The 25,452-nt window shown below is 38.5% G+C and overlaps 1 protein-coding gene across 1 annotated transcript in view; it reads right to left on the bottom strand.

The window, feature by feature from the left end:
* pdia5 (protein disulfide isomerase family A member 5) overlaps window positions 1–25,452 on the bottom strand; it is a 220,977-nt gene that overhangs the window by 131,429 nt on the left and 64,096 nt on the right. The gene's annotated exons all lie outside the window — the stretch shown is intronic.

The raw sequence follows: 25,452 nt of genomic DNA, 5'->3' as shown, positions 1-25,452 counted from the left end.
ACCTTTAGGCCTGCATTTAGCTCTCCAGGCCTGGCATGGACTAATTCCTTTCACATCCTGAAGGAGAAGAAAGAGAGAGTCTGGTAGAAGCCAATCTGCCCAAGGGTAATCTCTGGGTGTTTTATGTACATGTGAGAAATAAGAATACAGCCTGGTTAATGGGAAATCACCAAGGCAGCTCACAATTTTCTTTTGCCTTCTAAAATAAGCAGCATATGCCTCAACATTTCCAGTCTTTAAGTTGAAGCCATGCTCTTGGGAAGTATTATTCATCTGCACAAGAACCCTTCCATGCCTGGTACTAAAGCACTGTATACAAAAGTTGAAATAAAATCTAAAAGCTGTTCTTTTACTTTGGAAGGAGCTAACACTGAGCTTCAACAGTTTCAAAAGAAGACAACTTCTTGCAGTTGTGATAGCACTGAACAAATTCTCACATTAGCACTTATGTGTTTCGTGAACAGCAAATGCAACTATTATTCATCTGTCTGATCACAGATCTTTGGATCCCTTTCTTTTTATCTGAACTCAAGTTACAAATGAACTAACTCAACTGGTGCGTATATAGAGATTAAGCAACTACAGCAGTGTTTCACTGAAATTTCAGCAACTATGTCTGAATCTTTCTCATCAGTAATTCTTGAGAAAGATTATGCACTAGAAGAAGCAGGTTACTGGGTATTATTCACAGCCATCGAACCATTTCCTCTCAGAACATTTTGATGGTTACCTATAAGTGTCATAACTCACATTTATTATTACTTTCATTTGATTTTACCAAGGTTTCCAACAATGCCCTTGAAGCAGCTTACAAAGCATAAAACACAATAGAAAAATACATAAAGTTCATCAATACAATTTAAAAGTGCAGCTTGTATTGTAAAATCACACCTGTGACAAACACAAGTATCCAGGCTTTTTACCCTTTGGACTCAAAGATGATGGCAAGGAATAGTAGGATGCAGCAATCAGTCAATCACTATGTATTTCAAGTAAATATAAGGCAGTCCATCATTTCTCTGATCTAGGTCTAGGAGGTATAAATTGCATCATCCCCACAGGCCTTTTGATTGCAACCCCCACGTTTCCTCAACATTGCCCAAGACAGCAACTGTGCTGCAAAAATACCTAGAGAATACAAGCTGTCGTACTTGGATGTATCCCAGTGTTTTTCAACCTGTGGGTCCCCATGTGTTTTGGCCTACAACTCCTAGAAATCCCAGCCAGTTTACCAGCTGTTAGGATTTCTGGGAGTTGAAGGCCAAAACATCTGGGGACCCACAGATTGAGAACCACTAATATATCCCATCAGAGTGAGGTCCATTCCATATCGTGGGAGATGCGCATTCTGACCCCTGTCAGCATGGAGTTGTCACAGCCAAAATCATAGAGGCTAAATGCCTACTCAGACAACACTTCTCTCCTACTCTCACTTCCACTTTAGTTCTACCAGATTTGCTAGAATAGTCAGGGAGAGCTCATTCCCACATAAACATAGAATTTCCTGTTGTGTTTTATGAACAGTGAGGGAAAACAGAGAGCGTAGTCTCAAGCTCTAATAGGTTGGGCTGGGACCAGAGAGATGAAAAGGAAAGGAACTGATTGTTATTTCAGGTTCATTGATTGGTTCAATGGTTGCTTTTATATTTTGTTATAATTTTGTTGTTTTACTCTGTTCTATGATATTGTCTATGTACTTTGTATATTTATATTTTAACTATGTTGATTGGGCTCATTCCCATGTGAGCCGCCCTGAGTTCCTTCGGGGAGATGGAGGCGAGGTACAAAAATAAAGTTGTTGTTATTATTATTATTATTATTATTATTATTATTATTATTATTATTATCACAAAAAAATGAAATGGCTATCTTGACCTTGCCTTTCTCCTCTCCCCGTTTCCACAGATGCTAGAAAATAAAATACCAAACCAAGCATCTGTTTCAGGAAACCCTTTCTGACAGCATTTGGTTAATGCTTTCCTTTATTCTGAATAACAATGAAATAGAAACACATCTCCCGCTTTTGGCTCTGGAAAGAATGCTTTTGGATGTCAGCCAATATCCTCTTAACAACAAGCACCTCACCTCTGGTGTAGAAAAGGGTAATTAGTAGAACAGCCCTGTGATTGGAAAGTGGATGGAGAGGAAGAGAGAAAGAGAGAGATGGAGACAGAGAGGCAGGGAGAGAAGAAGGGAAAGGAAAATCTTTACACACTCTGTAAAACTCTTCACTTTTTTTTTAAAAAAAAGAACACTCTGCTTTACCAATAATGCAGTGCACTAGAAATATGCAAGTGATTTTGAGAACTGTTGTCGAAGGCTTTCATAGCTGGAATGTGCTGGACACACAACTGTGTTGTTGTGCATTTTCCAGGCTATATGGCCATGTTCCAGAAGCATTCTCTCCTGACATTTTGCCCACATCTATGGCAGGCATCCTCAGAGGTTGTGAGGTATATTGGAAAACTAAGCAAGGGAGGTTTATATATCTGTGGAAGGTCCAGGGTGGGAGAAAGGACTTTTGTCAATTGGAGGCCAGTGTGAATGTTGTAATTAATCACATTGATTAGCATTAATGGCCTTGCAAGCTTTATTCCTGCCTGGGAGAATGCTTCTGGAACATGGACATACAGCCTGGAAAATGCACAACAACTCAGATATTGAGAAGTGTTTGCTTGAGACATGAAAGTTAGTATTAGTTCTATTTCTTTCACTCACATTCAATTTACTATTTAAAATATCCTTCCTATGTCAGCAATTCAGCATCACACATCAAATATTAAGAGGAAGTAGATACACATCTTTCAGCACACTATATTCTACTACTTGCTGAGTCTCAAAAAGGACACAAAAAGTAATCCTGAAATAGCAAAATGTTAGCAGTGTAGTTTCCCTAAGACATATAGGCTTGCACCTTTTCAATGCCTATAAAAATCTTGGAGCGTTATGTCCCAGGTGCCTCCAGGCTTCTGGTGCAATGTGTAGCAGGAGCCGGATAAAACGGAGCCCTTCTGTGAGGGCTTATTGTTTCAGCAACTAGGGCAAGAAAGGGCAATAGCCCTTGAAGCCCATTACACTATAGATGACACCATCAAGAGAACAAATGGGTCCAGTCTGGGTTTGGAATAAGGAAGAGTGGCTTTCTCATTTGCTTAGGGTTTTTTTTAACACATACACAGCTTGATTTGCTGAATCATTTTCTGAACTGAGCAGAGAGAGGAGGTTTGCACATTACTTTTTAATCAGCTGGAAAGATCATGCTGGTGGAAAGCACTAAGAAAATACAATAGGCCTGCATAAGGGAGTTCAATAGTGTTGAGGATGTAGTCCTTCCTTCCACAGTCCACCACCCCACTATCAGATAAACAGGCAGTGTAACCGAAAATGTAAGCTTATTGAGCAAATCTAGTCATCCTGCTGTGGAGAAAGGGAGAGGAAGCGCATAATGCGGATCCTTCAAGCACACTTCAAATTTCAACAAAATTCCACACTTGCCTAATAGGATAGTTTGGGCTGCTTCCCTCATATCTGAAAGCACATTTACATAACACTGCCTTAAAAGAGAGGTCACTGTGCTTTTCTCTCTGGCTTCGATCTCAGATCCCCTTCTGCCAGAACAGGTTCTTTGAAAAGATGCTTCATTCATCATGCTGTGTGACTATAATAATAATAATAATAATAATAATAATAATAATAATAATAATAATAAATCAGTTCCTTAAAATAGTACTTGTGGCTGAATGTTTTATAAAATAGAAGCTACAGATCTGTGCTACAAGAAAAATAATCAGATTTATTGTGTTTTTCAGGCTGTATGGCCATTTTCCAGAAGCATTCTCTCCTGATGTTTCGTCCTCATCTATGGCAGGCATCCGCAGAGGTTGTGAGGTATACCACACAACCTCTGAGGATGCCTGCCATAGATGTGGGTGAAACATCAGGAGAGAATGCTTCTGGAACATGGCCATACAGCCCGGAAAACACACAACCCTGTGATTCCGGCCATGAGAGCCTTCGACAACACAATAATCAGATTCTGCCCTAGGTGCAGGAATTATCTTGGTCTCCTTATTATCGCTTCCTCGTTCTGTGGTGGCAGCTGCCACAAATGGGACTGGTAACAGTAAGTGTGTGGATCACCACAAACTAACGATTGCAGGCCTTTCTATTTCAATTGCCTGAAACAATCCTAAAATAAGAGACCAGAATTGAGGGGGAAGGAGATAGGAAACAATACCCTGGAGCTGTCAAAAAAAGGAAGCAAGAGCCTTTCCTTGCCAAAGAACTGTCTGGTAAGTATCTTCGGCATGATAATCGTCTCTTGCTTTCACACGGACAAAACCTAGACAGGATTTTCAACATAACAAGCCCCATCTGGGTAGAAACAGAAAGACCACACGAGAAAGGAAAAGACAAGCCGGCCGAAAATCTATGACGCACCTTTATAATGCCTCCCAGCCACAGAATTCAAGAACTGGAAGACTTCAATACAATAATATGCAGCATGTGTCAAAATGATTTGAAGGAGAGGAATCACCGATAGACAAAACAATTACAATTGGGGAGGGAAACCGGAAAAGACCAGAGTGATGGGACTGACAGAAAGACTCAGTCCCTTTAGCAGCATTTTTAAAGGAAATGAAGATATGTCCTGCTGTCATTCAACCTTTAACTAAGCCAAGGCATATGCAATTAGACCAAATACACATGGATTCCCTGTACACTACTGTTACCCCTTCCTCTCTTAAGCATTTTTAGCCAGCAACCGCCTTAGGGGCAAGGATTTGTCATCTCATCCTCTGTAATGGACCGTGCACACTGAGAGTAGTAGCAGCAGTAGTAGTAGTGGTGGTAGTAATAGTGGAAACAACAATACAAACAACAGAATGCAGTCCCAAGAAAAGAGCAGGGATGGTTAAATCTGACCATGAAAACAAATCACAGACATATTAAACTTAATGAGGGATGCATGGGTCGTACTGATAGGCAGACTATCGGAGACCGGAATAAAAAAAATTCACACAGGTAATTCTGGATGCAATGCTCAGAGATTTAAAAATATTATATTGAAATAAGTGAGTCTTACTTGGGCATCGGTGTGAACAAGATTACTGTCCGTATTAGCAAATAATTATGTTGGCAAAAATACACTCAAGAACACTCCTCGGATAAATTATCTCTTGTCAAGAAAATCATCCCAAATGTTTGAGACAGTTTACAACCATGACAACAGCACTCAAGCTTTTCGGATGGAAACTATTGTGACAGGAGGACCATTTAAATTCTGCATTGGTAATTTATAGCTAATTAATTCATCATAGCAATTAATGGTTTCAGAGGAAAGACGTCTTCCCATCCCTTTCCAGCAACACCAAATGTGGGAAATGTGTTCCAGCTATGGCACAACAAACTCATAAGTTGAATGCAAGCCTTCGGATGTCGGCAGTCAGGAATTGAGAGAACGACTCCACAGCATAAGATTCCAGCTGTGTGAGAAGTCAACATATTATAATGAACAGTGTTTTCTAAAGAGAAGCACATTAATAAGAGAATCTCTTTTAAACTGATACAGCTGCACAGAAACACGGAGTAGGTTAAAGAGAAATTCCAAAGGCAGCGCAGAAATGCCTGGTGGAGGGGAACAGAGAAGCCTTCTTCTTTTAGAAAAAGCTCCCTGTCATTAAATATGGTCTTTTAAGGCTGCAGAAATCTCAAAATAACTTGACAGCAAGAGCTTTCCTAACTTCAATGATGCTCCTGCATGCCAAAGTACTTTCAGGAGCAGCCTTTAAGAGGATGGTTCTGTCACTCAACAGACCTGGTTCTGTCACTCAATAGACCTGAACATATGTCTAGCTTGTAGGTGGAAAGACCCACAAATTTATTTTTTTAATGCGGAATACAAATATATTTGACATTATCCTACTGAGATCTAGCTTCTTAGATGTGGTGGGATGAATCCAGGTTTTAGAAAAATAGAATTCCACTAAAGGAATACTCTGCTGTAGGAAAACAGGAGGAGAATGCAACCATTTCTGCAGATTCATTTTTTCTTTTCCATCCCCTCAAATGGCTACTCCAGGGTGATGGAAAATCAAAATTTGTCCCCTCACACTCCTTCCTCAGTGGAAGACTATGCTGGTCTACCATTCCTTCTACTTGTGGATTCAATAGACTTTCAAGTCTAAGACAGTAATTTGACAAGTGACAGTATAAGTAAATCTGAATTACACGTACAATTATAATAGACAACCCTTTTGTAAAAGAAAGGAAACATGACCCTAGCCTTACTCCAGAGGACAAAAGATGCCAGGAAGCAGTATTTTCCCCTTCTACACTAAGTTTGCCAGCAAGGTGAAGCTCAAGAAAAGTCCGTGTCATCAACAACAGTGTTTACAACACAACTGCCAGGACTGTAGGTTGCCTCCACTGTAATGCCCATTTTACATGGTGAAATCAGTGCAGAAAGAAATAACAAATCTGAAACAAATGTAAGTGCTATAAGTCAGTAGACCAGTAGCTTCCAAACTTTGGTCCTCCAGATGTTTTAGACTTAAGTTTCCAGTATTCCTATGGTCCAACCCCGGCCTCTGGGATCTGAAGTCCGAAACAACTGGAGGACCAAAGTTTGCGAACCACTGAATTAAACTAACTAATTAGCCTATTAAAAAATTCCCCTCTTGAAAAGACAACTTTTAAAGAACAAAGAATTTGCATCTTTATTGTATAATTTGTGCAGATTATTCCACGGACATTGAAAGCTTCAGGCTTCCCCGCATTAAAACCACAGAGTATAGATATGGAATATGCTAATGAAAATTTATCCTGTCAACTTTTAGGCAAAAAAAGGAGAGACATTTAGACCTATATGACCTACATATTTTAAAAAGTTGCTAGTTAATGAGCCTGAATACTTAGGAAACTTTTAAAATGTAACAACAAAGACAAGTAAACCTAAGAGATTTTGCCCAAAGTCCAATTTCGCAGTCCCAAGTAGAACGGCCCTGCTGCCTCAATAGCTAAATGCCAAAATCAGCACTTGTCCAAATTGTGCTGGTTCAGTGGATCTACTCCTTGGATTTAGGCATCTATGCACCAGATAAGTTTTTGACAAAAATCTAAAGACTTCTCTTGTTCTCCCCCTTCTCTTACAAGATTTCAATTACTCTTTATATATAAAGTATACAGCATCAGTAATGTGTTTGTGCATGCCTCGCAATATTTTAGAAATCCTCAAGATGCCAGCCTCAGATAAAGATGGAACATCAGGAGAAAATGCTGCTAGAACACGGCCATACAGCCTGGAACCCACACAACACCCCATTTTAGAAATTGCTTTTAAATAAATGAAATGAAAACCTTCAATTATTGTTTGAATTGTTGTTTTAAAATAACTAACAACCTACACATAAATCTAATAAAACTTTTTGATACTACAGAAGCAGCCAATTTCCCAGCATTCCTTTGAAACAGTGATTCCCAACTTTTTTTTGACCAAGGACGACTCTCCAACATTAGTACCAAAAGAGTTAGGAATCAGTTTTTGGCCAACTTTAGATTCAGTTTGGTTATTTGGGGTGCTAATTCAGAAAATTGCATTGGATAGACCACATGAGCTCTAGTTTCTGATACAGAACATTTACCATCCAGTAGTCTCTATCTGCTTGCCCACAGAAAACAATATTTAATAAGCCTCAGCACTATACGAGGGTTTCACGAGACCAGTCACTCTCGCTACAGCAATGTAGTAACAGTGAGGCTGCGGACCATATTTTAGTTCTTGCGGACTACAGGTTGGGCCACTATTTTAAAGGCTATTTACTGGAATTCTTTCTTCACAATAGTCTTGAAGTCCCTCTAGTGTTTAAGTGTGGACCACAAATGTGCAGTTTTTTCAGATGTTACAACATTCTCATCATTCTTAATCACTGCAGTGCTAGAACAAGGGAAGGGTAACACATTGTTCAAACTGGTCATATATGTTGGTGCACCTGAGCTGTGATTTTTCTGTATTTCAAGAAACAAAATGCTTCCAACTACCCTAAAATCAGTCTGAAGTAGCCCAATTTCCAGAGTTTGGCAGTAATGGGTTACTAGTAAGTTACTTTAGTCACTAGTTTCTTCCTGCAGTAATACACTGGCCACTTGGAGTGTTGTCTTGTCCAGTTTTGCGCAATTAGGGAGGCACAGAGGAAGCAGGAACATATGTGACCTGCACCAAAGACTCACATTAAAAGACTCTATGAGGGTGGTTCTCAACCTGTGGGTCCCCAGGTGTTTTGGCCTACAACTCCCAGAATCCCAGACAGTTTACCAGCTGTTAGGATTTCTGGGAGTTAAAGGATAAACATCTGGGGACCCACAGGTTGAGAGCCACTGCTCTAAGGACTGCCGCCATTGACAGAAATAGTCGATGTGAACGAAGGAGGGAAGCTGCTTCTCAACACTGGCTGTTCCAAATAGAGGTATGGGTGAACATCGCGATTCACTACCGTGTTTCCCCAAAAATAAGACAGTGTCTTATATTAATTTTTGTTCCCAAAGATGCGCTAGGTCTTATTTTCAGGGGCTGTCTTATTTTTCCATGAAGAAAAATTCACATTTATTATATACTGTACAGTAGTTGTCATCACAAACCTGCATAACCAGACAAACTGTGAATCCTATCAAGAATTTCTTGTTACTACCATTATTTCCATGTACAACACTCTATGGTACATACATTTACCGATCCTGCATGCTCTGGTGTTCTGTTCGGCGGGCATGCTTCCAAACAAAAACTGTGCTAGGTCTTACTTTGGAGGGAGGCCTTATATTTAGCAATTCAGCAAAACCTCTACTAGATCTTATTTTCTGGGGATGTCTTATTTTAGGGGAAACAGGGTATACTGTAATGAGGCATGAGAAAGATGAGACTAGGGAGGTGTTGTTTATCTACATGTCAGCAATCAAATCAGACATGGAATTTAGAGAAGTTATTTGAAGGAGAGGGAGCTGGAGAAAGGAGAAGGCATATCCAAGTGTGTATGTCAGCCATAGCATATGGTCTCCTATATTGTGCCTATGTAGGTGAGTGGAAAGGGGGAGTCCAGGCAAGGTAGCCAACTCAAAATTATGATGTTCAGTAATGGAGGAAACCAGAGAGCATTTTCCGGTATTTTTTATGATTGCACAGGAGGAAGTTACATTCTAGACTGCAATAACAGTAATAAATAAGTAAATATTGCCCTACTGGGTGATTAGAGTAATTAATAAATCACTATATGCATTTTAGAATGTTATTCTTCCCATTTCTAGAAAGATGTATGACTAACAAGCTAAGTAAGGTTTTATGTAAACATGCAAGAAAGCTGTATATCGTGTATGGGCAAAATCCAAAGTTATAAAGTTTCAACTGTATGGATTAAAGAAAATCACATTGTTCATTTAGTCCTCCCAAAGCTTCATTATTAGCTGAGGCTAAGCTCATTTCAACTGTCAAACAATTTTAAGAAGCAATTCATATGCAGCACTGCAGTGACAAGCTGTTCCCAGATACTTTTCTCCCTTCTTTGCAATTTACACATGGAGAATCATTGGTTGAAGATTCTGTTATAGGCATGGCAGGGCATACTGTATTTCATCAATCTGCTTCAGGAAAATTTATGGTGTGATGGTCAACCACTGACAGAACCTTTACATAATCAAACCAAGAAATAGCCACCCATACATTCAATGGGATACTCCGGACTACCAAAAAGTCAAATAAATGGGTCAATAGGACATCAAGCCTAAAATATTCCTAGAAGCCAAGATTACTAAATTGAGACCATCAAACTTTGAACTTCTCACAAGACATGACTCAGTAGAAAACACAACAGTGTTTGGCAAGATATAAGGCAGTAGGAAAAGAAGAATACGTTATTACAGCTCCTATGCAAGGATGAACAGAGCCCCTGCCCTGACTCTTTCCTTAACTACAGGACAACTAACCCCTCTGAACATTACTTTCTCATCAGTTACAGCACAAACCTTTGCAGACCAAATGCAGGGAGAAGGCAACCCCATGCCTTCTGCCTATGTTCAGCCTGAAGCTACTTTGTAACACAATAACTGAACTTAACGAACATATAAGAGCTGGAAATCCTACATTTACCAAAGCTTCCCAAATTTCTGACTGAGAGAACCTCTCCCAGCAAAATTCGCAGCTTACTCTACATTTCTTCACAAGATCAATGAGGCTCAATCTTCACCAAATAGGAAATTAAAGGACAAGGAATATAACCATATGGGATTATGACTTCTACACATGGTAAATAATTTTGAAAGAAAATATGGAATGAGTTAAAAATGGGAAAATTATTTTCTTATCAAGTAATGGAGTTTCCACAATTGATTATATTTTAGTTACTTATAATCTGCTGGGTCAGTATCCAACTCTGCAACAGCGAGTTGCCTAGATAGGAACCAGCTCCCAGTGGCTCTGTATCTGAAGCTTAATGAGCAAAACATCTATCCAGTTCACAAACCATTATTAAATAATGAGCAGGCGTAAGACCATCTCACATTAAAAGGTCTGAAGAGGTAGATAAATCTTTACGCACGGTTCTTCATTCAGAGACTCATCTTTTTCCCCCCATACTAACATCAGATATTCCAAGTAAAGCTATGGATCTGTTCCAGAAGTTGGTTGAATACTTACTTACGACATCAATTAACCTTTACATTTTTAAATAGACCACATATTACAAATCACAATTCCAAAGCCCGTTTGATCACAAATGTGTTGCTATGAAGAACTCTCTAAATTGCAAAGTATAGCTCCTGTAGAGAACAGAATATAACAATCTTGCCTGAGGACTGATTTCTCTTTAAAAAGAAATGCAAATTTTAACAAAGGAGAAAAAGAAGCAGGTTCAGGATAAATAAGGAGTGAAGTTTAATAACTGCATCTAGGACGCACAATTCAATTACATTTGTGGAGATGGTAGCTGGGGATCCCCGTAATTCTGTCTTTCCAGTGGGTTGTAATATTCTGGTATCTTTCTGGGAAGCCTGTTTCCATATATAGGTATAGATAAGCCTATCTATATACTATGGATCAAGATATTGTATGCTTTATAACAGCTGATCACAGTAATTTACCTGAATGACCACGAAAACAGGAAGTAATACACTATGCCTCCAGAATTGTTTAGTGCAAATTCAGATTGTTGGGTTTCCGTTTTAGCTAAGCTTTTCACTTAGATGGATCATTCAACTACTTTTCCTAAATCCCCAATCAACAAAAAGGAGAATATTCAGATCCAGCCGATTACAGACCAATTGGCTAGCATTTAGAATTATTGGATTGGCTAGAACAGGAACATATATTGAATGAACAAACTGGTTTTATATGTCAACATTCAACTGTAGATCAGGGTCTTATTCTTCAGCATTTAATTGAAAATGTGCATGTCCATTTGGGAATGCTTTGTATGTGGCTTACATTGATTTTAAGTCAGCTTTCGATCTAATAGCTCAGGACAAGCTATAAGAAATATTTTAGGACTTTATGATTGAAACAAGTAGATAGACTCAGTCAAGGAAGTCACAAACTTGATTTTGCAAGACCTATTGATGACAGGTTAACTTGGAGGTCTCTCATTCATAGGGTCACTTTAAGTCCAAGTCAACTTGACAGCAGTTAACAACAACAACAACACTTAATGACCACATGAGACAGTCCTTGGGGGTATTCTGCTGTGTTTGTAAATAAAGATAGAAACTCTGAAAAGGACCCAATGTTAAGTAAAACTTCAGATCCAGTAGAAAGAAAAAATCTATTTAGATCAGGTGCCCTTTACCATCTTCAACAGCTAGAAAACAGGTGGCATGTCCACAGACCAGAAGTGTTGTCTAGAAACTATATTTAATGTACTGTCTAAATATGAGGGCATCAGCATACCTATTCAAATCCAGCAACAAGAAAATACATTTGTTTTGTCATAATTGTTACACAGTTTTCATAAACTGGAAATATCACACTTTAATGAACTCTAAGCAATCAGAAATAGACATATTTAGAAACGTAACAGCAGGTTTCATCAATACCATCCAACGCTCTGGAGACGACTTTAATCTTCTTCCCAGACTGGATTTGTCTAATTAGTTGTACAACCCACTTAACCCTCCGACTCAATATGTCCCAACTAAATATACATGCTGCTTTGAACTATTTAGAAGCCCTAAATTGCATACATTAAGATAAGTGTAAAGTATATTCTTGTTATTTTATGTGACAGTACCATTCAGAAAAAAATAGGAAAGCCATTAATATAAAATCAAAATACAAGCATCCCCCAAGTTACAATGGGCTGCGCCCGTACCTTGTGAAGCCAGACTTGGCCACGGTGGTCCACGCTCTGGTTATATCCCGTTTGGACTACTGCAATGCTCTCTATGTGGGGTTGCCTTTGAAGACGGCCTGGAAGCTCCAACTAGTACAACGAGAGGCAGCCAGATTAATAACTGGAGCGGCATACAGGGAGCGTACCATCCCCCTGCTAAGCTCCACTGGCTGCCAATATGCTGCCGAGCCCAATTCAAAGTGCTGGTCTTGACCTATAAAGCCCAAAACGGTTCTGGCCCAAACTACTTGTCCGAACGTATCTCCTCTTATGAACCTACTAGATTGTTAAGATTATCTGGAGAGACCCAGGCGCGACTGGTGGGAACGAGGGACAGGGCCTTCTCGGTGGTGGCTCCCTGGCTGTGGAATGCCCTCCCCAGTAGTGTTCGACAAGCTCCGACTCTCCTAGGTTTCAGGAAAGCTGTGAAAATATGGCTATGTACTCAAGCATTCGAAGAGTAACATCTGAGGTCGATATGACGTGAATCAAGGTGCACACGATGGTGTTAGTGGATGAATTTAACTATACATGCATTTTAAATTTTATAATTCATGGTTTTATAGAGTCTAATTAGAGTTTTAATTGACGTGGTACTGTTTTATTGTTTATTAATATGTCATTGTTTAATTGAATGTATTTTGGGCAATGTAATTTGCCGACTGTTGTAAGCCGCCCTGAGTCCCTCCGGGTGAGAAGGGTGGGGTAAAAATTATGTAAATAAAATAAATAATTTGGGGACTGCCTGTACTGAGTTAAATACTGTAACTCAAAACAACACACATACATCTACTTTATGTCTCAAGCAGTACAGTATCACTGGGTTGCTTTGACTTAACCGGGCTGTATGGCCATGTTCCAGAAGCATTCTCTCCTGATGTTTTGCCCACACCTATGGCAGGCATCCTCAGAGGTTGTGAGGTATGTTGGAAACTAGGCAACTGAGTTTTATATAACTGTGAAAGATCCAGGGTGGGAGAAAGAACTCTTGTCTGTTGGAGGCAAGTGTGAATGTTGCAATTAATCACCTTGACTAGAATTGAAAAGCCTTGCCGCTTCAAAGCCTGGCTGATTTCTGTCTGGGGGAATCCTTTGTTGGAAGGTGTTAGCTGACCCTGAGTGTTTCATGTCTGGAATTTCTCTGTTTTCAGAGTGTTGTTCTTTATTTACTGTCCTGATTTTGGAGGTTTTTTTTAATACTGGTGGCCAGATTTTGTTCATTTTCCTGGTTTCTTCCTTTCTGTTGAAATTGTCCACATGCTTGTAGATTTCAAGGTTTATGTATCTGTGGACCTTTCACAGATATACAAACCTGACTTCCCTGGTTTCCAATATACCTCATAACCTCTGAGGATGCCTCCCATAGATGTGGGCAAAAAGTCAGGAGAGAATGCTTCTGGAATATGGCCATGCAGACCGAAAAACTCACAGCAACCCAGTGATTCTGCCCATGAAAGCCTTCGACAACACAGTATCAGTCAGACACTAAAAGGATTTTTAAAAATGCTTCAGGATACAAAATCAGCCGAAAACTTCAAACATACGTGATGTGCTTCATTCACAAGTCCACTCCTAGGTCAGGGGAAGAACCTGCATTATTTACATGTGTACATCTAGGCACTGAGACTGCAGTGCATGAAAATTTATGGAGCTGTAATGATAAATTGCACTGCCAGCCCCAGTAGTTAGCCTTCCGTTTCTAATCTAGACCTGATGCACCGAATCTTGCACAGCATAATGGGAACATTCTGTTTAAAACTGACAAGCAACAAAAAAGTAGATATCATGTGTACGCTCTGAATCTCACCAGACATTATTAATTCAATATTCCAACGTCTCCTGCTCTGCAAATCATTCAAACATCAGGCGCCTCGGCAAGAGCTTCTCTAATTAAAACATCGTATGGCTGCAATAAAAAGAATGTAGTTCTGTCATATAGTTTGAGGGTCTTGTGCTTTTAATTAAACTTGCTTTGTGTTAATTATGCAGTGGGCCTCATGTGGCATTGGTGTAGAAGAGAAGGGAGAAAAGTGGTCAGTTTTAATGACCTTACTGCCTTATCACTTATCAGAGAAATTAACCTGCTCCCCTATTAAAAAAGACCTCCGCCAACACAACATAGTGGGTGGGCCATCATGTCCAAATTTAAAGGCTGGTTTGATATTAAAAATCGTATTGCTCTCCTGCTGGACATACCACTACCACATAGAGATTAATATAATTTGGGACTCAAAATTGGCTTTCAAAGGGCCCACCAGGAACATTTGTCTCTCCCTAAGGAAAGCTGAGATGGTACCATGCTGTTCCAATGTCATCAATCAACATTTCAATTTTCCAAAGAGGAGAAAGGCCACAAATCAGTGGCTCCAGCTGCACTGTCAGAGCCTTGAGTTTTTTTATTGCATATATTACTTGAATTTCTACTGGACTTTTTGACTATGATGTAGAGATGCACATACTATGTGCAAGAAAGAAACGAAAGCCATGTATTACCAGTCAGAATATGCTGCTGGAAATACAGTGCTGGTGGTAAAAACTATAAGGAGCAGTAAGCTGGCATATCTCCATGGCGAGGAAGGCATGTGACCATCACAACATAAACAGCCCAATTCCTACAGGGAAGAGAATGATAAGCCCCCACTAACTTTTCAAATTGAAAGTCCTGTACGCCTGGCATTCTACAACTCAGTGGATCATAATCCACAAAAACTGACACTGTAATAAATCTGTTAGTCTTAAAGGTGCAACATAACTGTTATTTTGCTGCAATACACTTAAAGAGCTACCCCCCCCCCCTTGAAATCTGAACAGTTGTTATGGCAGAAAGATCAATAAGCAGTTTCTGATCTGAATTGAAAACCAGAATGATTTCTGTGTGTGGCATTTCAAAACATTTCTGCAAATAGCAGAAGTAGGTTGAATGGATTGTTGATTTATGTTTGCTGGTCTTCAAATGAAATTTACTGCTGATCGGAAATAGAAAAAATGATATTGGGAGATGCTTTCTTTGATTCTATCTCCAATTGGACAGAGAAACACGGGAATATGAAAAGAAGCCTGCTGGATTAAGACCAAAGGCCTGTTCAGTCCTGCATCCTGTTTCTCATGCTGACTAACCAGATGCATGCAAGAAGGAAGCCCATAAGTAGGGCATGGTACAAACAGCCCACTTCTGCTGGCATTCTCCAGCATGCAACTACAGTAGAGTCTCACTTATCCAACACTCACTTATCCAACGTTCTGGATTATCCAACACATTTTTGTAGTAAATGTTTTCAATCCATCGTGATATTTTGGTGCTAAATTCGTAAATACAGTAATTACTACATAGCATTACTGTGTATTGAACTACTTTTTCTGTCAAATTTGTTGTATAACATGATGTTTTGGTGCTTAATTTGTAAAATCATAACCTAATTTGACGTTTAATAGGCTTTTCCTTAATCTCTCCTTATTATCCAACATATTCGCTTATCCAATGTTCTGCTGGCCCGTTTACGTTGGATAAGTGAGACTCTACTGTATTTTCTAGTATACAGCTTCTGATACTGGAAGTATTTTATAGCCATCATGGCTACCAGCAATTTATAGCCCATACCCAATATGGCAGCGGTTCTCAACCTGTGGGTCGCCAGGTGTTTTGGCCTACCACTTCCAGAAATCCCAGTCAGTTTACCAGCTGTTAGGATTTCTGGGAGTTGAAGGCCAAAACATCTGAGGACTAACAGGTTGAGAACCACTGCTCTATGAAGTTGTTTAATCCCTTATGATTAAAGTGACAGCCATCCATTCATCTTGTGGCAGCATGTTCTATCACTCAAACTTGCACTGTGTAAAAAGTACTTTCTTTCAGCTTTCGAGCTTTACTGGATAACTCACAGATTCTGGTATGAGAAAGTAAGAAAGACCTCTCAATTAACTTTTCCCACACTGTGTATAATTCTATAAACTGCCATCATGCCCCCACTTTATCATTTTAATGCTTTTTTCTGCACCCTTCCCTCTCTTTCCATGACGTAGCAATAAGGCATGTTCAAACCATAGTTATAAAAAAGATCTATTGAATTATTAAAGAGCACAAAGGGTGTGGTGCAGCACTGTATTTCTAGAAAGCATTCAGTCATTTCTAGGTGACAAGTAGCTCCTCCTACAAACCAGGCAGCTGTCAGCTTAGGGCAAGACAAGAAAAGAAAACAAGCAAACTGTCTTCAGGAATACATGAACAAGTCTATGATGCTTTGTACTGGTCTATGCCAGTGGTTCCCAACCTTTTTTTGACCAGGGCCCAACTTTGACCAGGGACTACTCTCCAACATTAGTATCCAAAAGGTTACGAATCATTTTTTTGTCAACTTTAGATTCGGTTTGTTTATGTGGGGTGCTGATACAGAAAGTTGCATTGGAAAGACCACATAAGCTCTAGTTTTCGATACAGAACATCTGCCATCCAGTAGTCGCCATCTGCTCTCCCACAGAAAACCAAATTTAATAATCTAGAGCTGATGTGGTTTATCCAATGCAATGATCAGCTTTGCGGAAAAGAGCAGATATAAAATAAATAAATAAAGAGGGAGGTTTGCGGCCCACAGGTTGAGAACCACTAGTCTATGCTGTGTTCTTCTGCTGGCCTGTTGATCAGCCTGAACCATTTTGTTCATGATAAATGTTTTACCAAGAAATACCATGGGGGTTTGTCATAAATACTTTGGTTCAAAATGGAAAAGGACCAAAACCTTTGGAGATATACCAGCACCCAAAGGGTACTACCGTGTTTCCCTGAAAATAAGACAGTGTCTTATATTATTTTTTGCTCTCAAAGATGTGATAGGTCTTATTTTTAGGGGATGTCTTATTTTTTCTATGAAGAAGAATTCACATTTATTGTTGAATAAAAAAATGAACATTTATTATATACTGTATAGTAGTTGTCATCACAAACCAACATAACCAAACCAGACAAACTATGACTCCTGACAATAATTTCTTGTTACTACTGTATAAATATAAATAATATAACATTAATATGTTATTACCATTATTTCCATGTACAACTGGTATGTGCATTTACCGATCCTGCAAGTTTTGCGCCGGGCATGCTTCCAAACAAAAACTTTGCTAGGACTTACTTTTGGGAGAGGCCTTATATTTAGCAATTCAACAAAACTTCTGCTAGGTCTTATTTTTTGGGGATGTCTTATTTTCGGGGAAACAGGGTAGTTCTTGAACATTGGTGTGGGTTTGGGGAAATTGGGATTTACGTATTAAGCAAAAAGATTCCTAGAAATTTGTTATCCAAACTTCTTCTCTCCAGCTACACTGTTCTTTTTCTGATGGGAACAGAAGTGAGGTGGATTAGATGACGCGCCTTTATCTAGGAAGTGGTACTGTTGGACAAGACTCATGATAGATGCTGATGATCTTGGGACTACTCTAGGAAAATCAGCAGCAGTAAGATAGTATCTTCTTGGCAAACACAGAGTGAGGCATTACACACACAAATATTTCCCAAACAACACCCATGATAGAGATGCAATGGACTCTGCTCCAGCCAACGTATGATAAGCAAGGGATCTGAGAACAGTTCAGTGAACAATACTGGGATCAACAGATAATAATGATAATGATAATAATAATAATAATAACAATAATAACTTTATTTTTATATCTTGTCCCAGAGGGACTCGGGGCGGCTTACATGGCTTACACGCCCAATCCGACAACAACTTAAAACCAACCATAGATTAAAACACAACACAATAAAATCAATAACATTACAAAAGAAAATAACATAACATGAAACAGCAACATCAACCAACAATCTATCCCATAATGGGCACTGAAATACAGGGGGAAATAGTACTGGAGGACAAAATGAATACAAATAATAAATTAGAACTGAAGGAAATGGAATGATAATATTTGCTACTAGTCAGGGCAGTTCCTTCCTTTCGCCCACATCAGGCATAAGAACAGTAAAAATAAAAAAACCATAACATAGCCCATTTCATGGAAGGCAGGACTGTCATCGCTACAGGGAAAGCAGAAGGCAGGAGCCACAGCACAGCATGCCTGCCAGCCTTGCCAATACACATATTCCATGCAACAGATATTTTTTTAAAGCTTGCTTTCAGAAAGCTTGCTGTGATACTCAAAATAAAAAAGAGAAAGATCTCTGGTACAGGAAGAAGTAAACACTGCTGCTAAACCACCCATTTCTTGTCAATATTTGTCAAACAAATCGAGCCTGCACAGTAATGTCTCCAACGCCTGCGTAATTTGTTCCTTCAACCTTGAGACAACTTACAGGATGTGTCTCTGAAGTGGCTGTGGTAAAGCTTACATTTCCTACAATAAAAGAAAAACAAGGAAAGACCTGTTGGCCAGGAATCGGAGTCATTCAAAGAACTTCAATATTATGCAACTGATATGGGCATGCAAACATGTAGAAAATCATTCAAAGTAAAGAGAAATAAGTAACATGGAGATTTGGCCAAAATGCTCTGGGCAATTGTCACAAAATGCAAAAAGTTTAAGCTAAAACTTCAATTTAAGTCAAAAGTATTTTCTTTTTAATAACAGCAAAATTTTGACAATTATCCAGAGGTTGGTTTTATTCCACATGCATATTTTAAACTACAGCAGATTTCTATCATTTTATTGAAGATAACTCATCCAAGGGCAAGAATAAACTAAAACACACAATTAAGACTTAGGAAATTCTCCTGAGATCTGGCTGCAGTCCCTCTGAAGATCTGATTCTAAATTCTCACATGGGAGTAAAAGACAGTGATTTTGTTCCAAGGCATGCAGTAATATTTAATTCATTGCAAAAACACCCTAAGCTATTACACAGAACAGAGTAGTAGTGCTTTCTTTCCTGAAAAGGTTTACCAATCTGAACAAAACAGAGATGAAGGAAAGGACGAGATCTAAAATTGGAGGAAATACCAAGATGAAGCCAAAGCTCTACGGAACAAACCCTATGACAGGTTCACCTTAGGGTTGCCATAGGTCGGAAATGACCTGAAGGCTCACAACAGCAACAAAACCTGGGTTAAATGGCAACAGTTATATAAGGCTGTAAGGCAGGCAGCCGTTAGATGCAATTTAAAATATGAATAAATAAAGCTGTCTTTCATTTACACAGATACTTAAGTTAAAGCAATATGCAATATACCGGCAATTTAAATCCTTAAACAAGGTGTGGATTATTGGTCCTGTGAACCTGTTTGTTCATATGTTCATGATTTTACAGTGGGAAGGACAAGACCCTTGTGTTGTTGAAGGCTTTCATGGCCGGGATCACAGGGTTGTTGTATGTTTTCCGGGCTGTATGGCCATGTTCCAGAAGTATTCTCTCCTGACGTTTCGCCCACATCTATGGCAGGCATCCTCAAAGGATGTGGGCGAAATGTCAGGAGAGAATACTTCTGGAACATGGCCATACAGCCTGGAAAACATACAACAACCGCAACAAGACCCTTCTTCCCAAAGGAGCTCTGGTCAGAAAAAATGTCACTCCAGAAAGCAGAAAAGAAAATACAGGGATGTCCTCACATGACTTGACTGAACATAATCTACCTTGAAGGGAAGGAAGTTATATGTGTTTACTGAACTGCATAAAGTAAGAACATAGTGTTGGTCTGCATTCAAAGATGCAGGGAATTATTGTTCTAGGCTTGCAACCAAGACACACACAAAATGGACAAGACAAAAACATACAACAACAGAAAACTGAAATGTCATCCTACTACCCACTTGATCATGCAGTAATATACAAGATGAATTCTGCCATGTTGTCAGCCTGTTTTGGCAAAAATAACTATAAGCAGTGTGCACACAAAGACAACTGTCAAAGATTAGATGAATTGGAATTTATATGGGTCAGTCAGGAAGGACTAGTTTTGTCTTGGCTTTGTCGACCTTGGTGTATAGAGCTTATCACCAACACAGGTGAGAGTGTCCAACAGACAGTGCACCATCATCAATTAGGAATCCACTATACACCAGGAGACTGGTTTCTCTAGTATTTAGGGGAGCTGAATGCTAACAGTTAGGAGTGGGCCAGAGAGGCCCACAAGTTCCATATTATCAGTCACTCCAGAAAGCAATGACTTCTTTAGCAGAGAAAGTTATCTAAGGTTTTACAATGAAGTATAACAATATAGTGGTATTTCTCACTATAATTTGAATCAGACGTGGGTGTGAAAGAACAGGAACTATCCAGATACTCCAGATGAAGCCAATACACTGCAATTGCATCCTGACATGAAAGCACTGTGAAGGTATAGTTCCCAGATCGGAGAATTTGGAGCATGACCTATTCTGGATGAGTTTGCATCTCTTGAAGAAGAGGAAACATATCACATGGATATGCTTTGATCAATATTGTTAAGAGACACACAAGTGGCTTTAATTATTTGAGTACCTTTCAACAGCTTCTGTGGATTTCAAGCAGCACAGAAATAGCTATAAGGCTATTAAGCTCCATGGACTTAGTAATCTTCAGGATAGATTCATGAAGCATGTTATATGCTGGGCTATCATGAAGACAAATGAGCCCATCGGCTAGTGCAAAATTCAGCAGCAAATATTTGGACTTGTTGTGTGGCTGGCATATTACATCAATTTGGAAGAGCGCACAGGAGCTTCAGGTATAATCTAAGGTGTTGGCATTTGACTTCAAAGCTGTACATTTTGGAGGACAGAAATAATTGCAAGTGCATCTTTTCACAGACCAATTTACTGGTACAGTAAGACTACCCAATCAGGTTTTCCCCTGAATTCCACTACCAGCAGATGTTCATGATAAGGAAAGGGCCTTTTCTCTAGTGATATCATGCCTCTGCAATGCCCTTTCAAAGTGGAGTGACATTTCCACAATTTTTTTCTGCAAGGTGAAGGTATTCTTATTTTCCCAAATTGATTGTATAGCTTGAGCTGGATGAATAATTTTTGCTTGCTTTTAAATAATCTCTTAGTGTTACTGTCTATAATGACCCAAATCCAATTGTTAGTTCTGACTAGAATAGATTAATTTACTCAGTAAGACCCAAGTATTGACTTACCAAGCTCCAAAAGATTCAACATCCCTGTAGAATTTAAAGCTAATGTAAAAAATAGATTTTCACTATGAATCTTAATTGACTGGGAGCCAAAAGAACATTGGAGTGAAGTCAAGAGACATTGCCAGGGAGAAATGCGGAAAGACAGTCAAAAAGAAGGAGAAACTTCCATAGATGACAGATGAAACTCTTCCAACAGTTAAGAACAGACAAGAAGCCAAAATAAAGAAGACAGAAATAGAATCAGAACTCTGGCTGCAATTGTACAGCAACTTGTACACAGGGACATGAACTATTACAATAATCAATGCAGACAAACATAAAATGACAACAACAACACAAAAGAACAGGAAATCTCTTTGAGAAATCAAAGGGAAATTTATAAGCTTTACAACCAGCAGGGTAGAAATAAAGTAGACAAGTAGAAATAAAAAGATACATGGAAGAACTATATAAAACAGATGAAAAGGATGACAAATCCATCCAAAGAAAAAAATTTCACAGATGAAGCTGCAGTTTTAGAGAATGAAGTGGAAGCTGCCTCTGGGCAAAGAAAATCACAAGAATCGATGGCATACTAATACAGCAGCTTCAAGCCACATATGCAGAATCTACTCAAGTTCTAACTAAAATCTGTCAACAAATATGGAAAACAAAACGATGACATACAGATTGGAAATGCTCAATATACATTCTATTCCCCAAGAAAATAGATTGCAGCAACCACAGGACTATTGTTTTAATCTGTCATGCAAACAACATGTTTATCGAAATTCTACAACAAAGATTTTTATCACATATGAAACAAGAAGTGCCAAATATCCAAGATGGAAAGGTATCAATTCAGGAAAGGATGAGGCATTAGGGTTCATATTGCAAACATATGCTGGATGATGAAGAGCACCAAAGATTTTTTTTTAAACCAAGCCTGTATGTTATAGATTACACTGAAGTCTTTGATAGTATGGATTTATTGTCTTGATGTATAACCTGTATTCAGTAAAAGATGCTACCATTAGTAAAGTATACGGAAAAATAAATAATTTTCAATTAGCAAAGGGTTCACACAAGGCTGGATTGTGACCTATCTATTCAACTTGTATGCTAAGCATATATGTAAATCGTTACATTCAGCGAAAGTGTGAAAATGGGAGAAAGAAACATCAACAATTTAAGATTTGCAAGCAGGACTACACTATTAGCAAAAATAGCAAAGACTTGGAATGATTACTGAAGAAAGTCAAAAGAACATGCAAAGGTAGACTTTATAATTGAATATAAAGAAAGCAAAAATAATGATTTACATAACCTTAGAATAGATAATGAAGATACTGAAATAATTAAAGATTTACCATACCTTGGCTCAGTAATTAATCAGAATGAAATCAAAAGAAGACTAGGAAGGGCAGCTATGAAGAAACTAGACAAGATTTTGAGCGGAATACTGAAGTCAGGATTGTCCATATTGTATTTCAAATCTCTTTGTATAGCTGTAAAAGCAGGGCAGGGAAGAAAACTGACAGGAAGAAAATCAATTCATTTGAGATATGCTGCTGGCAATGAGTTCTATGGATATCACGCACTGCTAAAAAGACAAATGAATTCCTCCTTAGCAGATTAAAATCTGAACTCTTCCTAGAAGTCAAGATGACTAAACTGAGACAATCATACTTTAGAAACATCATAAAGTGGCATGATTCACTAGAAAAGTCAGTGATGTTTGGGGAAGTTGGAGGCAATAGGAACAGAGGAAGAGCACATTATAGGTGGATAGGCTCAATCAGGGAAGGATGTGCATATTGATGATGTTGAGAATGATGGGAATGATGTTCAGATTAGTGATGTTCCTCTTTATGGGCTGAGGCCAGAGTTAAAGTCAGATGAGGGCCCAAGCAGATGTCTGGGAAAGACCTTTCACCGCTTTCTTCAGAACAACAGTCTGAAAGCGATTCTGAGATTGTTTTCCCAGGTGGCAACGATAGTGAAACCTTGGATAGAAAGCAGAGTTTCAATAAGTACAGGCAAGACATTCAGAATGTCAGACGCTCTGCTTGTTTACAACAGAAGAGAGACAACAGTCAATTACAGTAGAGTCTCACTTATCCAACACTCGCTTATCCAACATTCTGGATTATCCAACACAGTTTTGTAGTAAATGTTTTCAATATATCGTGATATTTTGGTGCTAAATTCTTAAATACAGTAATTACTACATAGCATTACTGCGTATTGAACTACTTTTTCTGTCAAATTTGTTGTATAACATGCTTAATTTGTAAAATCATAACCTAATTTGATGTTTAATAGGCTTTTCCTTAATGCCTCCTTATTATCCAACATATTCGCTTATCCAACATTCTGCCGGCCCGTTTATGTTGGATAAGTGAGACTCTACTGTATCTAGTGAGAAAGAAAAAAAGAATCCTTTTTTGTCAGTCCTGGATTTTGGAAAGGGTTTATAATGATTCATGCAACTTTTGGTTTCCAGTTTAGTCAGTCTAGCTTTTAAGTGCTTCATGTATCAAGTTACTACCTACTTCAAGTTTGCCTATGTGACTTTGGTGTATTGATTTCTTGTTTCTTGTGCCTTGCTTCATGGAATTGAATTTTCTGATGAAACTTTAAAGATAATCTTGGATACTTTTGGATTTTGGATTGATTATTTTTTACTATTTTTATTGCATTGCCTTTATATATTCTACAATAAACTGCTTGCTGTTTTTTTTACCAACCTGGTGTGCTGTTTAAAGTCAAAGGGCTGATGTCCTGGAGTGTGACTCCAGTAGCCAGTGGAGCTACTGTAACAAGGTAGTTGTGTGATCCCTGCACTAAACCTGAGTTAACAATCTAGGCTGCATTTCTTTGACCAGAGGACATTTCTAAGAAGCCCCATATAAAACATATCACAGGGATCTGTGTTACCATGGCTAGATCCAAATTTTGATATTGTTGATTGATTGCCCTCAAATCCATTTTTAATGAAGGCATATTATAGAAATTTAAATTAAAATATGTAAAGTATTACCATTTTACTCAAAACAATGTGATTTATTAGTACCCACAACATCCCAAAGCCAGAAGAATGATTCCAAAATTTGTTTGTATATCAACCAGACCTAGATCCAGTCATTTAAATTTTTCAAAGAAGAGTAGTTTTACAATTTATGCACCTGGCATACAGCAAACATATTTAAAGCAATATTTGTAAAGTATTCTACAGTGCCTCAATTAAAGGAGCTAGACATGCCAAGTATATTACAAATTATATTCAAGTATCAGTTGAAGGAGATACTTAAATGTATTCCAACCATGTAATGAAAAGTTGTTTATAATGACAGACTTCTGGAAGAAAATTAGAAAGGGATTATGAAAACTCAAATCAGTCTAACTTGTTAAATAATGAAGATTAGAAGCTTTGGTTTGTGTCTACATCTCAGTGCTTACCAGTGACTATCTTCACAGAGCAATATATGAAGTACGTACACGTACTTAGTGATTAAACAGACCTGTTTAGGGTATTTCTCCCCTGAATTTTCACATACGCAAACTGTTGTCTATTCTATGCTTCTTAAACTTTTTCCACTCGTGACCCCTTACTGCCTGAATTTTTTTAAGGGGCCCCAGGTATACAGGTATAGAAAATAGGCATAAAATCAAACATTAACAATAGTAAATCAGAAAATGCAATGCTTGCTAAACAACCTGTTTTTCCTTTTTATGAAGCATAGCTGACGCATTTTTGCAGAGCCCATTGTAAATATTGTCCATTGCTGCTTGCAGATTTGTGCAAATGTCAAGGTGGAATTCAAAGACTTTTTGTGATTCCAACACTGAGCTAAGGGGACCCCATTTGGAGTCAGGACCCATCATTTAAGAAGAAGTCTTCTATTGCACCCTGCTCCAACATATGGACATATTAACAATGACATCAAAAGAGCATATGCTCATATGAATCCAGTTAATTAATTTGCTTTAGGAGATAAACTCTTCCAATCTTAGGTTATCTAAATATCCCAGAA

Source organism: Anolis carolinensis, chromosome 1, assembly GCF_035594765.1.
Source record: "Anolis carolinensis isolate JA03-04 chromosome 1, rAnoCar3.1.pri, whole genome shotgun sequence".
Classification (NCBI taxonomy): Eukaryota; Metazoa; Chordata; class Lepidosauria; order Squamata; family Dactyloidae; genus Anolis; species Anolis carolinensis.
Note: the sequence above shows the minus strand (reverse complement) of the source record. Positions and strands in the feature narration are given on the sequence as shown.